General features: G+C 36.7%; 1 protein-coding gene across 3 annotated transcripts in view; it reads right to left on the reverse strand.

The window, feature by feature from the left end:
• LOC122809111 (zinc finger protein 239-like) overlaps positions 1–6,691 on the reverse strand; it is a 517,716-nt gene extending 511,025 nt beyond the window's left edge. For all 3 annotated transcript variants that reach the window (XM_044080353.1, XM_044080355.1, XM_044080352.1), the window contains exon 1: positions 6,386–6,691. The gene's annotated coding sequence lies outside the window, so the exon portion shown is untranslated. The remainder of the gene's footprint in view (positions 1–6,385) is intronic.
• Positions 6,692–8,803: the final 2,112 nt, after the last annotated feature.

Raw genomic sequence — 8,803 nt, forward strand, 5'->3', positions numbered from 1 at the left:
ACCAGCAATAGTCAGGCAAGGTACAGAAAGTCAAACAAGCACTAAAGCTAAATAAAAGACACTACTAAATATTTGTAGTTAATTGAGGAGTGCTATTTCTCAGCTCCTCCCACTAATTAGCAGTCTGCAAAATAATTATTTTCTAACTGACCCTAGCCAAGACCTCTTAAGTTTTTTTTTTTTTTAAACAAAACGCAATAACAGAAAAAGATAAATAAATTGAAGTAACCAAACCTTAAAATGAATACTTCAATCTAAAATGAAATGCAGACAGAGATCAGCAATTCAAACACTAAGAAAGTGCGCTACTGTCACAATTTTTTTTAATGGGGGGGGGGGGGGTAGCATTAAAAATAGGTTTTAAAATACATATCAAGTACCTTCTGCAGCAAAGCGCCCTGTCATCCCTAACAGAAGAAAACTAACTATTGTAATTTTGCAAGAAAATATTTCTTTAATAAATTATGACTTGTTTAGGTTACATACAGTGTAAACATTCTTTCATCTCCCTATTGTTATTTCTTTAATAAATTATGACTTGTTTAGGTTACATACAGTGTAAAAATTATTTCATCTCCCTATTGTTCTGTATTTTGTTCCCACTGTAAACATTTACTTTTGGGATATAAAGGGATCTGCAAGAAATATTCATATTTTATTAAACCCAACCTTTATTTTGTTAACCTCTGTGTATACATCTTCAGCAGACCCTATTCTGTCAGTCTATTACACAAATTTGCAAGTCCAACGGTATCACAGACACCTGCTGATGGAATCTCAATCTCTTTTGCAAAATAAATACATGATGTTAGAGAGATAGGTTTGTATCACAAAGAATACCTCTTCCATCGAACTGTCTTCCACTCCACATAAAGCAAAGTAATTCTCTTACTCTATTTAAATGTAAATTTGTGGTTCAGGCTCCTAGGTAGAGAGACATTTTCCTGTGGTGCATTTGGTTGGAGACACGCGGCTGAAGAAACATTCAGCTGTAGAGATACATGCCTGTTTCAAATTCCATGTGGGCAAAGAGAAGCACGCAGAGCAATGCCCACAGCTTCAATAAAAAGTACGTATGGTCAGGGGAAGTAATGTGTGTTGTGTCTGGTTTACAGTATATGCTTATGCAAGTACAAGGAGAAGTGTGCTAAAGCATGGAAAACATTCTATTTACTACTGTACTCATGCTTATACACATACACCAGTATGTGTTTTAGGTAATGTTCCTTATGTACTGTGAAGAGAGTAATGGTCCACAAATGCCAATAATAAAGGTACTGCCGATTTTGCACTGCATAATTACTACCTTTGACATGCACATTGTGCAGCTTGCTACTGCTGCTATCTGGAGCACAGACATTATTTTCCCACTGTGTATTTGGTTATTGAAGTTGTGGGTATTTCACTGATTGCTTCTCTTTGCCCATAGGGAATATGCAACAGGCATACGTCTCTGCAGCTGAATTCCACTTCAGCCATGTGTCCCTAACCAAATGTACAACTGGGAAATGTCTATCTGCCTAGGAGTCTGAACCTATACATTTGACAACTGCAAGGGGAACTGTAAATTCACCCCTAGTTTCACACTCCTGTCCCACATGGATAAGAAAAATATGTAAATTCTCAACACATCCTAGTTCAACCTACATTTGGGTTATATGTATGTAAAACACAAGGGCTAAAAACTACCATGGGAATATAAAGCTCGGCCTTTTAAGACTCTCATAGATCAACAGCCTAGTAAGTACCTATGAACCTATTAAAACATCTACTTGACAACGGTCAGTCATTTTATAACTTAATTATCACCACCATAGTTTTACAGTTGCAACACCACCTTTTTACACAACTGAATTCATTTCTGTACCATTATTTTAAGTGTAGTATTTTCCTTGCATTATTTTTTATTTACTGCCTTTGTTTTCCAGGAAAATCTGACTAAGCTATAAAAAACTTTTCAGCAGAGGCCCAAAATGAACTGCTCCATAAATCACAAAAATATCATAAAACAATAAATCCTTTGTTCCATATGATTTTCTTTTGTTACCCGTTTACTCTACTGCCTTGACTGAGCTTTCTTCTAAATGATTACAAACTCCTGTCAGAATCAATTCAGGTATACAGTTTATACATCATTAGAATGCAAGTTATTGGTGTATAGTTTTTAAGATAGCTTGCAGCTTCACTCTTAAGGAGGAGTATTGTCAGTATTGTTTTTCATGTCATTAACCAGGTTAGTTTATGTTCAGAATGTGTGTGTGTGTGTATATATATATATATATATATATATAGTTAGTTTATGTTCAGAATGTGTGTGTGTGTGTGTATATATATATATATATATATATATATATATATATATATATTTTATATATATATTTCTTTACACTTTGTTTACTGGGAAAGTCCACAGGGCCGTTCAGAGCACATTTTCAGTAGAGGCCTGGGGAGAAAAGCTCCAAATTACATAATTAAAGGTGAAACACGTACAATATTAATATCCAGCAGAGGTATATACAAAGAGTAGTTAGCATTCAGTTGACAAGAATTATCATATAGAAGACAATGTAATTCTTACTCGGGGTTTAATCTTTGTGAAATATGTTAATACTTTTAGTCAGAGGTTAGGTACTGCATCTGGGCCTGGGTTTTCCAATTAGGAGCTTTTTTTAAATTTTGTTTCAATTTCTCTGGCCGTTACTTCATCCCCTGTACATTTGAACTTCTTATGGTTTCTTTTACTTTTTCTACCTATTTATCATCTTTGTTATGTTTAACAGGGTCTTCATTGATATTTTGGTGGTGTTTCTTTCCCTTTTGTTTAGTTTCCCAGTTCTCTAAAAAAAACTTTTTGGTCATCAATAAATATAAAGGAAAACTTCACAATAAGCAGTTTATCTTCATATCTTCTAAGTTTTTCTGCCTGCAACGATATTTTTATTTTATTTGCAATAGTGTATGGTAGATCCTGGTCCATTCTGGTAGTGTGTTGCTTTTATCACATCTATCTTTCTAAGTATTTGTGTTGCTTTTATCACATCTATCTTTCTAAGTATTTTTGTTAATCTGTTCCCTCTTCTATACTCTACTAACAGTGACACTTCTTACTTTAATCGCTTTATAGTTGTCTCTATTTGATGCTTTCATGATGGCATTTGATTTCTTCCCTTCCTTTCCCCTACAACTCTAGTGTTTTTGAGCTAAGACTTTCTCGGTTATTAAGTTAACTGCACAGTAATATATCATATTTACTTCTCTTATTTCACATGAATTTCTGTTAATAGTCTTGATTACTGTGTTTATATGTTTTATCAAGCTTCTAACATTTTGAGTCTTACTGCTTTCTGGAATCTATTTCTTTCCTTGATATTAATATACCTATCCATCTCTCATTAAATCAAATCAAGCAGTTCCTTCCCTTAGCTCATTTTCTTCCAAGCTGAGGGCATATTCTTTACTCTCAGTTTCCTGTGGGTATTCGACAGAAAGCTCCAGAACATCCTCCTGTGACATTCTCTTCAGCTACATCCTGTGTCATTTGTTCTTTCACATGAGAACTTACTGGCCTATAACTCCACAACACTGACTGCATCAGAGCTGCCACTGCTTCCTGCTCTTTCCCTTGCTGTGCAACTCCAGCTGAACCTTTGCACTGGTTTCCTACTGAAGGCTCCAGAGTACCTTCATGTGGCAAGTGATCAGATGTTTCCGGTTCCACCTGTTTCTCCTTAATTTGGGAACTCCTTGTTCTATCATGCCGTGAAGTTACCAAAGATGGATTTTCTACACTAAATCCTTCACTGCAGTGGTAATCCATAATTTCAGTTTCTATTTCTTTAACTTCTCCATTACTAATCCTCTCTTTTATTCCACCCCCCCCACTTTTTTTATTTTCTTTAATGATTAGTTTTGTTCTCTCTTTTGCATATATATTACATCATATTAAATGTCAGTTTCCATCCCATGTCCACATTTCTTCTTCAGATGTCTCCCAGTCCACCAGCTGCTCCTTACTCTGAGGACAAGGAAAAAAGAAATCTCTCCATATGATAAGAATAATGATACAAGTGTATTCACCGACTACTTGTTTAATCCAATTCACACATCATGGAAACACTGTCTAAGGGATGTAATATGAAATGTAGGTAATCTTAATACTAAATAAATACATTTTTGCATATGCCAATTTTAAAAATTCCATTCTGTATTTATATGGCTTTAATTGTCATGTTTTACTATCACTTTAATGATTACATTAATGATGTTTTACTGATGATGAAGATTTTTAAATACTCCTCTTAACCCTGTACTATAAGGTGCATTTTTGCAACAGCTCTATCATATACCACTCAAATGTACATATGCTTCATTAGAGCAATAACATTAATTTATGTCAGTTAGAATGCTTCATTAGAGCAATAACATTAATTTATGTCAGTTAGGAATCACAAGGAACAAAATACCTATTTACAATGGGAGACAGGGGTGGCAGCAGTTTTCTGTCACTTAGATTTTACAAAGACAATGTCCATCAGATTGTCAATTCACTGTCATGGTGGTACATCTGTCAATCACAATGCCCTCATGGGCATACAAACATCTGACAGGGCTAGGTTTTGCATGGAGCTTAGAAGTGCATATTTTCAGGGTTAGAATACTCGCATATTACCTACTGAAGAACCAAGATATCCAACAATGGCAGATATAAGGCCAGATTCCAAAAGAGTTGCTCTCAGTGAACGTCTGCCCTTACACTTTTCTAAGTAAGGGATTTACTTCAGTGTAAGGCCCATTTATAAACAGGCTTACACCAAAGGCCAGATTCCAAAAAGCCTGCTTTCAGCTTGCTCTCAGTGTAAGTGGTATCTGGCCCATAAAGTTTTCTAATACTAAAGTAAGCTTGTCCTAAATGTTTTTCTTTCACATTATTACTGGCTCAGACGTGTACACGCCACCTTCAAAATGTTGTACAATATGAAAAATTAACTGTAAAATGTTTAATAATACACATAAATCTGCAATATTAAAATGCATATAACCAATGACAGGGAAGGCATTTAAAGTGCTCTTTTATATGTACCCATACCACAACATTTTTTCAGAAGTAAACTTCCTATTAATACAATGTTCCCCTTTATTCATGCCACCACAAAACAAGTCACGTTCATCATGCAAGTTTCCCACTGCAAATTACACTACTGTAAGAAATGTAAACATAATAAAAACAAAATCCTGAAAATCCATAAAGAAGACATCCATAGTTCATCATCTTACTATAACAACTAAAAGCAAGTACAGAAATAATCAGGGACACTTTTTTTTAAATATCTGTACTATTAACTTGAGAAGGTGACAGAATAAACTTGAGAAGGTGACAGAATAAAAGAATGTGAATTATTATACATTTTATTAATGAAAAAATGGTCTATAACTTTAATAACCGTGGTGAGAGAGGACATGCAGGTGGTTGGTGTGAAAGAGCATGATGCAGAGGACAGGAAGAAATAGAAACAGATGATCCGCTGTGGCGACCCCTAAGAAGATGATGACTTATTAACAGGTGTCCACCACGTTTCCTCACATAACAACCAATTTTAGGATGGATTAGGAGGAAAAGAGTAACATTTATAAATCAAAATCCAGAACAGGTGAGGGGTATGAAGACATCAACTAAGGCCACTCACTTTTCAGCAAGAAAGAGGCTATTTTTTCAGAAATGCAAAACATAATCACTGAAAAGCTCATATGTGATTTAATCACTACTCTGAACCCCTGCTCTCTCAAAAAATGCAAGTCAAACTGTAACAACACAAAACATTCCCACTCCTTTATATGTGCATACTTGTTTTCCCGGTAATGCATGGGAAGATATCACACACACACGCACACATTTCTTAGTAAAACAGAGATCCCAGCAAATACTAAGGAACAACCATAACACTCGCACTGAAAACTTTCTAAAGCTGTGTCATTTAACAGTATGCAATCCTACACATATGTAGCAACATTCCTCACAATTTAAATGGATAAAATTGCGTGCACACACACACAGCGAGTGCATACTTTTACATAAGAGTTTTTATCCTCAGAAACTTTTTCCACAGTAACATTTGAACTGACTTCAACACAGATTTGAACAAGCTGAACTCAAGTTATAGACGAAAAACGGACCACATACATTATTTCACAATGCTCTAAGTCCACAAACTGCAATAGGCACAGGTATGCAAAACTCAAAGGTTCACAGTAAAAGGCCCTGACCTAAATACATAAAACTGTCTACAAATTACTAGAATGAGGTAGTCAAAAGGAATACATCCAGTGTGAAACTAGCTGCATATGGTAGAAGTCAATCTAAAACTCATTCGGCATACTAAATGCTTACCAATAGTCTCCTCTGTCATCTGTCACTGATAATGCCACTCCTTAGAGAACATACTTCGAACTGATAAGGAGAAAACAATAGCTCGAACACGACAGGGGGCAACGTCTGGGGCAAGGTGGCACTGTGCAACACTGAAAATGTTCCCTCAAAACTTCCGCTCTGTGCTGTGCGAAGTCCGGTGTAACTATTTTAAACCTCCCCATGTCTAACCAGTGGGCTGCTGCGGGTCTAATATAATACTTTCCATTACAGTTCATTTTTTGCTATCGCCTCACAGTAAGACGCTATCCGGTTCGATTCTCAGCTAGAGCGTCTTCTGCGTGGAGACATGCGTGAATGGGCGTACCTTCGTTGAAGGTTGTGTGTCAGGGCTGGTAACTCGACACGTAAAAATCAACTACCAATCATTAGCGGACCGGAGTTCCGCTGCGGCGACCCTTAACCGGGAAAAGCCGAAAGACATAAACTGTACTTGCAGTATAATGCTATGTGCTATTGGTGTAACCCAACTTACGGTAACTATACTTTACAACTACATTCTGTTAGTTTTCCTGACAAGACAGTGAGTATAAAACATGTATTTCTGGATTGCAGAGTAGGTGCATTTTATTATTGTGAGATGTTTCTTGTACAGTCATTGTCCCAATTAGTTAAAACTAGAAATCCAGCCACAAAAACGCTGAGCATGCGTATAAAACTAACTGCAAACCCCCGCTTATATTGCCAGCATGGAAAGATATTTTATTGACTTGTCAAGATTAGTCCCACTAAACATGTCTTGTTTTCATGGAAGTATGAAGTACTAAAGTTAAATCTGGGATGCATCCTAGATCCTAGAGTAAACAGGGACAATCATGGACACATTTACAATACCAATACTATTAACTTGCAATATTGGTAGAATAACATAGTATGAAGTAATATACATTTCAGAAGTAAAATAAGACTGATTTCATTAAGTGAACCTCACCACCTTTCCCCGTATCATCGCAACCACATTCTAAACAACTCTGTGACTTCGCGTTTGGCTCGTTTTCTTAACAGAAAAGAAATCCTGCATCTGCAAACAAATCGAGGAAGCCATAAAGTACAACTTCCTAGGATAACAGTGAAACTCACAGCAAATAAAAAAAAAGATAACCTGTGCAGTTTATCTCATTATGTCGCTTTTCTCCATGGCTCTTTGCTGACAAAGGGTTACTGGCTACTTGGATATTCATGGTAAAGAAATGTCGGTACTTACGTCGTAAGTACATATAAATGTATAATGAACTTTTAGCAAACTAGCAATGACATTTCTTGTGAGCTTTAGCATCTTATATTTTAGGAGAGGCTATATAATTTTACAATGCATGCATTTTCAAGATAGCCAGCTAGTCTCCTTCCTACGTTCTAAGCCAGGATGAACGCTGATTCTTTAAAAAGTTATCAGTTTTACAAAGTCAAACTTAACACACCTTTATAAGTTTAGCACCACTTTAACAACAGTTGTCTGTTCCAGAAATGATAAATAAGGTGGGATATAAGACAAAGCTCATTCTAATGAAAGCTAACAAGGAAGAGGATTGTTAATGAGCTCTGCAGATTACAGTGCGAATTAAAAGACCCAGTGAAAGATTCCTTTCTTGTTTTTTTTTACTGTCAAACTTATAGTGTTGTCCAACGAGGTTTTACTTCATGCCTGGCCGCCGTTGATCATAGAAGCAGGATTGCTTTTTGGTTTACCAATTGAGCTACCTTGACTTGTCATCTTATTATGTGGTTGCGATAATACGTAGGTCATTTGTTTACATATTATCACATGAAGTAAACTGGGGATGCACAAGCCAGTGCATTTCTTTGTGCCGGTCCCAAGCCCGAAAAATTACTAATGCAGAGAAGTTTTCATAATTACATACCGGATCAGTCGAGGCCTGGGTTAACAACGACCACCACCAGTACTGTTAGCCAACAGGGTGCTGGCGGAAATTGGACTACTGTTGGCCGAAGAAGAAGAGGAGAGGGAAGGCATGCCCGAAGGCAGGAAGAGAGGAGGAAGTTTAGGAGTGTAGTACTGAGGGTAGGAACTTTGAATGTTGGCAGTATGACTGTTATAGGGAGAGAGCTAGCTGATATGATGGAGAGAAGGAAGGTTGATATATTGTGCGTGCAAGAGACCAGATGGAAGGGAAGTAAGGCTAAGTGTATAGGAGGCAGGTTCAAATTGTTCTATCATGGTGTGGATGGCAGAAGAAATGGGGTAGGGGTTATCCTAACGGAACAGTATGCCAAGAGTGTTTTGGAGGTGAAGAGAGTGTCTGATAGAGTGATGTTTGTGAAGCTTGAAATTGATGGTGTAATGATGAATGTTGTCAGTGCATATGCTCCACAAGTTGGGTGTGCGATGGATGAGAAAAAAAAATTTTTGGAGTGAGTTGG

The sequence above is a fragment of the Protopterus annectens genome, chromosome 8.part0 (assembly GCF_019279795.1).
Source record: "Protopterus annectens isolate FY-2018-M chromosome 8.part0, PAN1.0, whole genome shotgun sequence".
Classification (NCBI taxonomy): domain Eukaryota; kingdom Metazoa; phylum Chordata; order Ceratodontiformes; family Protopteridae; genus Protopterus; species Protopterus annectens.